Source organism: Fundulus heteroclitus, unplaced genomic scaffold (genome assembly GCF_011125445.2).
Source record: "Fundulus heteroclitus isolate FHET01 unplaced genomic scaffold, MU-UCD_Fhet_4.1 scaffold_62, whole genome shotgun sequence".
Taxonomy (NCBI): domain Eukaryota; kingdom Metazoa; phylum Chordata; class Actinopteri; order Cyprinodontiformes; family Fundulidae; genus Fundulus; species Fundulus heteroclitus.
Genome location: NW_023397055.1, coordinates 618277 through 623805, shown reverse-complemented (window position 1 = coordinate 623805; position 5529 = coordinate 618277). Strand labels below are relative to the sequence as shown.

The 5529-nt window shown below is 41.5% G+C and overlaps 1 long non-coding RNA gene across 1 annotated transcript; it reads right to left on the bottom strand.

Annotated features, from left to right (window-relative positions):
• Positions 1 to 1859: 1859 nt before the first annotated feature.
• Positions 1860 to 3380, bottom strand: LOC118561350. The gene is made up of 3 exons (XR_004929978.1): positions 3344 to 3380; positions 2845 to 2880; positions 1860 to 2009 (listed from the first exon to the last, which is right to left on the bottom strand). It is a non-coding gene; the product is annotated as an uncharacterized LOC118561350 (long non-coding RNA).
• Between the last annotated feature and the right edge of the window lie 2149 nt (positions 3381 to 5529).

Genomic DNA, 5529 nt, shown 5'->3' with positions numbered 1-5529 from the left:
TCTCATCAGCTTATCAATAGATGGGTGGAGTAATTTAAAGAGTTTTAACCTCGCTGCATGTGATTAATAGATTAATGAACTAATTAATTTAATTGGGAATCCAACTTGCATTAAAGAGGTTGAGGGACAGTTTACATTGGTATATCAGTGCAAGTCACAACTAGAAGATGAAAAATATTCTCAGAAGCAGGTTGAGCATTAGATGGTTTTAGAACGAGTAAATGTTCCCCAACTTGAGCTCTCAAAAGCTGAGGTAAAGATGGGTGAAGCTGAAGCTGAGACCAAAGAGCTTGAAGTTTATGTCAGTACGCTGTTGTGTTTCACCAGGGAAGGGAGTCCTCTACCCTTCAAGTGAAATCCTCACACGATCAATCTATGCTAACAATCAGTTTGCAGACAAAAAACACAAACTGCAACTTCAGTATGATCTTTTGACATAGCAACAAACTAAAGACTAATGGAGATTAGATATTGAATAAATGCATCAGCACTAAAAAAGTGGATATTCAGTGACAGCATGGTTTTGCAAAAAAGCAAGACAACCTCTAAAAAACAACTATATTTCAGAGAAGAGCTCAGGATCATCTCAGCAACAGAATCAACCAATTATGTCTCAATAATTAATTATCTGATTATAATTATTATATAATCTATTCTGATTATATAACAAAACTCTACAGAACCAGAATTTATATTGGCTCATGAGAAATCCTGCATGATTTAAAAAAGGTGGACCCTGCAAAACTATGTTCAGAATAGAGTTGACATTTGAACGCATCTGAAAAATCAATCGCATTTATAAGAGAGGTTTCTAAAAATAATAAATATTACATAGTAGTCTAATCAAGGTCCCGAAAACATTCCCAGAAGAATTGGATGAAAACAAGCAAGCATCACAAAAAAAGATAAAAAAAACAAGAATATAAACCCAATCTAACCTTTGTTAAGTTTGTTTTCCTGTTGTTGATGAGAATCTTTGACGTTGCTGTAAGTAATGTTGTCCTGTCCACTTTCTGTATCACCTGAAGAGAAATTAATTCAATCTTAATTTCCTGAGTGAGAATATTTTTATAATAAGAACAAAGTTTCAGGTTGTAGCTGGAAAACTTGTGAAAATCCAATAGAACATGTTTAAAAGTGTATGAATTATTGCACAGAACAAATTGTGCATTTAGATCCAGAAGCCTGTCTCACCTTCAGACTTTCTCTGAACACATTGTCTCACCATCAGAACCAAAACCGGCAGCAGAACCACAACAACGACAAATGGAAGAGACAGGAGCAGGTAGGGAGGAGACTGGGAAGTAGGAGGAGTGGTTGATGGATTCTCTGAAATAAAGATTTATTAATTTATCACCACAGTTCAGATATTTACTCTAGAGATGAAGGATTTCTGTTTTCACTTCCTGACCTGAGACAGAGATCCTGCTGGATGGAGACTCTCCATGATCGCTGATGTAACACCTGTAGAGGCCTTCATCAGAGCTGGTCACATGGTGGAGGGTCATGTGACCTGCAGGCTCAGTCCTGATGAGGGAGCCATCTTTATAGAAAGCAGCTGGGAGGTTGGAGGGAGCGGTCTTTGTGTGACAGCTCAGAGTGACGTCATCTCCCTCCATCACAGGGAGGACAGGACTCTGCAGGATCACTGATCCACCTCAACACAGAGACAAACTACAGCATTTCATCCATTTCCACACAGCTTCATCAACACTAACTCCACAGTCTGATCTTACCAGTGACAGTGAGCTGGATGCTGCTGCTGCTGGCTGCTCCCTCTCTGGAGTCACACCAGTACACTCCACTGTCATGTTGGAGAAGGAAGCTTATGGTACAGCTGGAATCAGCAACTTCTCCCCATCCTTTACACTCAGTCCTGGTTTCTCTGGTTGTGTTCCTCCTCACAGTCCATCCAGCAGAGCTGTTGTCCTCCTCACAGCTCAGAGACACAGAGTCTCCTTTAAAGAACTGAGATCTGCTGGGACTCACAGTCAGACCAGCTGGGAGGACTGAAATGGAAATTATATTCATTTTTGTTGTCTAAAAAAATAATATGACTAAAAGTAAGAATCTTTCTGTGTGCATCTTAATTTCCCCTCCCCAATATCTACTAAAATAATGAGATTATTCTTATGGTTGAATTTTTGTTTGGCTTCGGTTTTTCTTTAGTTGTCATTTTTCTCCTCGTTTGGGTTTTTAGTTTGGTTAAGGACTTTATTGTTAGTTTTCATTTTCAGTCATTCTCTGTCAGCCTCCACCTCACCTCCTCTGCAGTCAGTCACACCTGGTAGCCATTCACCAATTAATCAGTCAGACCCTCTTTCCACCTGTTAACTCCTCTATTTAAACCTCCCTCCGTCCTCAGTTCCTCGCTGGTCTGTTGTCGTTCAACACCCACCTCATGCCTGTCTGTATTTGTCTCCTGCATAACTGGTACTCTGACACCTCTGCCTATCCACAAGGTTAGTTCTGCTATGTCTCTGTAGAGCTGCTACGTCTACTAGCCGTTTCTGTGAAACTTTGAACCTTGCCTCATGTCTCTGAAGAACTGCTGAAGCTGCTAGCCGTTTCTCAGAAGCTATGAGCCTTGCCTGATGTCTCTAAGAAGCTGTGAGGCCTGCTGCCCGTTTCTGAGAAGCTGTGAAGTCTCGCACCTGTCAGCCAGCTCCTGCATCCTTCATCACTGTCTGGTCTCTGACCCTGGTTCCACATGCCATCATCTCCCACTTCCTTCAATAAACTCTCTTAACTCATCTCTGTGTGTGCATGCTGTTTCCGGGTTCATCCCTGACAAAACTCTGACAATTATTAATTGAGTATTATTGGTGATAGAAATGAACTAACCTTCATTTGTTTGGCAGCAAAGCAGCAAACAAGGAACTGAAGAGAAATTAAACTTATTGGTTACAATTTAACATATAAAACTTCATGACAATGTTATAATCCAGACATTTTATCCTCCGGAAACATTTATTACATCACACTGATCTTCATCATCACATCTGTATTTATTTAAAATTATAACTTCATTCAGACTTGGCATCTGCATCCAAATAAGTTTAAATAGTTTCTCTTTTTCATCAGCTTCTCCATCATTATCCTGTAATTCTATATCTCAGTCATGTTCAGTGTTTTCAGTTTATCTGAGGTGTGTCCATGAAAGCCAGCGTCGTGTTACTAAGAGCTACAAAGAGGCAGTAAAGTCACTTTTCTTCCTGCTTGATGTGTAGAAACTCTTTCATCTGAATTCAGTCTGAAGTTTTGGCCCAACTCTTTGACTCAGGTTAGAACAGAGCAGACAGTAAATTTACTTTGCCTGAACACCAACAGGTTTTGTACTTACAGAGCAGATATTGTAGAGATGTTTCCATCATGGTGCCTCTTCACGGTCTGACCTCTGATGGTTTTCTGTTGGGGCCTCAGAATAAAGCCCGCCTTCTTCCTGAAAATAGAAACCTGTGGTTGGTTACTCCTTCTTTCTAACATATAAATGATTGTTTCTCTTTTTAAAGCTACAAAAGAAAATCTGATGTTGGAAGAGAACAACATTAATTCCTCTGCCCCCTTTTCACTTATTTAAACAAACGTTAAAACATCTGTAGGCCTTCGATTGGTTGATTTTGCACAGTAATAGCTCTGCATTGACAGCTGATACCATTGATAGGGGCATGTTAGCTCACATTTGACAGATAAATTACTATTATGACTATTATAATGACCTGCCTGTTTACAAACTGCTGTACCTCCAACATATTCCAAATTGAGGTAATCTGGGGAGGTACTTTGGTTCCTCCTGTGGACTAATGCTCTATTTTGCTTTTTTCAGTGTGTCTGGGTTGGTAATTAAAGACAAATTAAAGCCTAAAAGCTTGTTAATTAGGTAGTCTCATGGCAAACAGAAACAGCTTCCACAATATTACGATATTTCCATGACTAAACTGCACAAGGAATTGTCAGAAAAGTTGTCATTTCCTAGAGGAACTTGTAGACGTTGGAGGGCAAATACTCCAAAGAAATCTCTGTCAGGAGAGGGTGAGCAGACTAAATGTCTTCTGGACTAATACATATTTTGAGCGATAACATTTTTTGCTACAGTCAATAAGTTATCTCAATATAGGGGGAAGCTGGAGGACGCTGGGGTGGACAAACATCTAGCTGACTGGACCATGGACTACCTCACTGACCATCCAGTACTTCACTGACAATAGACTACCTCACTGACCATAGACTACCTCACTGACCATGGACTACCTCACTGACCGCCCTCAGAACGTGCGGCTGCACGGCTGTCAGTCAGAGGTGGCACTCTGCAGCACCGGGGCCCCCCAGGGCACCGTTCTGTCTCTGTTTCTTTTCACCCTTTACACCTCGGACTTCACCTACAACACAGACAGCTGCCACCTTCAGAAGTTCTCTGATGACTCGGCCATTGTGGGCTGTGTGTCTGAGGGGAACGAGCTGGAGTACCGGTCGGTCATCATGGACTTTGTGGACTGGTGTGAGAAAAACCATCTGCGCTTAAACACCAGTAAGACCAAGGAGATGGTGATGGACTTCAGGAGAAGACCCCCACCTCACTCACCTGTGAACATCCAGGGGCAGGACATAGAAACTGTGGAGAGTTTCAAATACCTGGGTGTTCATGTCAACAATAAACTGGACTGGACTCATAACACCAACGCTCTGTAAAAGAAGGACCTCAGCCTCCTCCACCTCCTGAGGAGGCTGAGGTCCTTTGGAGTGAGCCGGCCTCTGCTAAGACCTTCTATGACTCTGTGGTGGCCTCAGCCCTCCTCTACGCTGTCGTCTGCTGGGCCCCAGGCAGCGCAGAACGGGACAGAATGAGGCTGAATAAGCTGGTGAGGAAGGCCACTTCTGTCCTGGGCTGCACTCTGGACTCTGAGGAGGAAGTAGCTGAGAGGAGGGTGTTGTCCAAGCTCACATCCATCATGGACAACACCTTCCACCCCCTGCACCAGACTGTAGAGGAGCTGAGCAGCTCCTTTAGTGACAGACTTAGATATCCTGTCTGTAAAAAGGAGCGCTACCGCAGGTCATTCATTCCTGCTTCTATCAGATTATATAACGCTGCACTGTAACTGTAACCATAACTGTAATAACTGCAACCATGCACCATAACTGTAATAAGTAATGTGTAATAACTAATGTGCAATAATCTATTTAATACACTGTGCTATAACCCGTGCAATAATCCTGAAAGAAGCGACTTCTGCTGCTATCACCACGTGAATATATGTCAATACATATGTATATACATATATGCACATCACAGTGAATGTACACGTCATCATCTGCCTACTTCGATTTCTTCTGTATTTTTTATTCTTATTTATCTATTTTTTTTTTCTCATTTTGATCCACTGTATATATGAATATACACTGTATATAACTGATGCACCTTTTCCTACTTTGGCACCTTCTTCTGACTATTGACTATTGAGCCTATGTGACAAGTAAATTTCTCCAATGTGAGATTAATAAAGCCCATCTTATCTTCTCTTATAATAC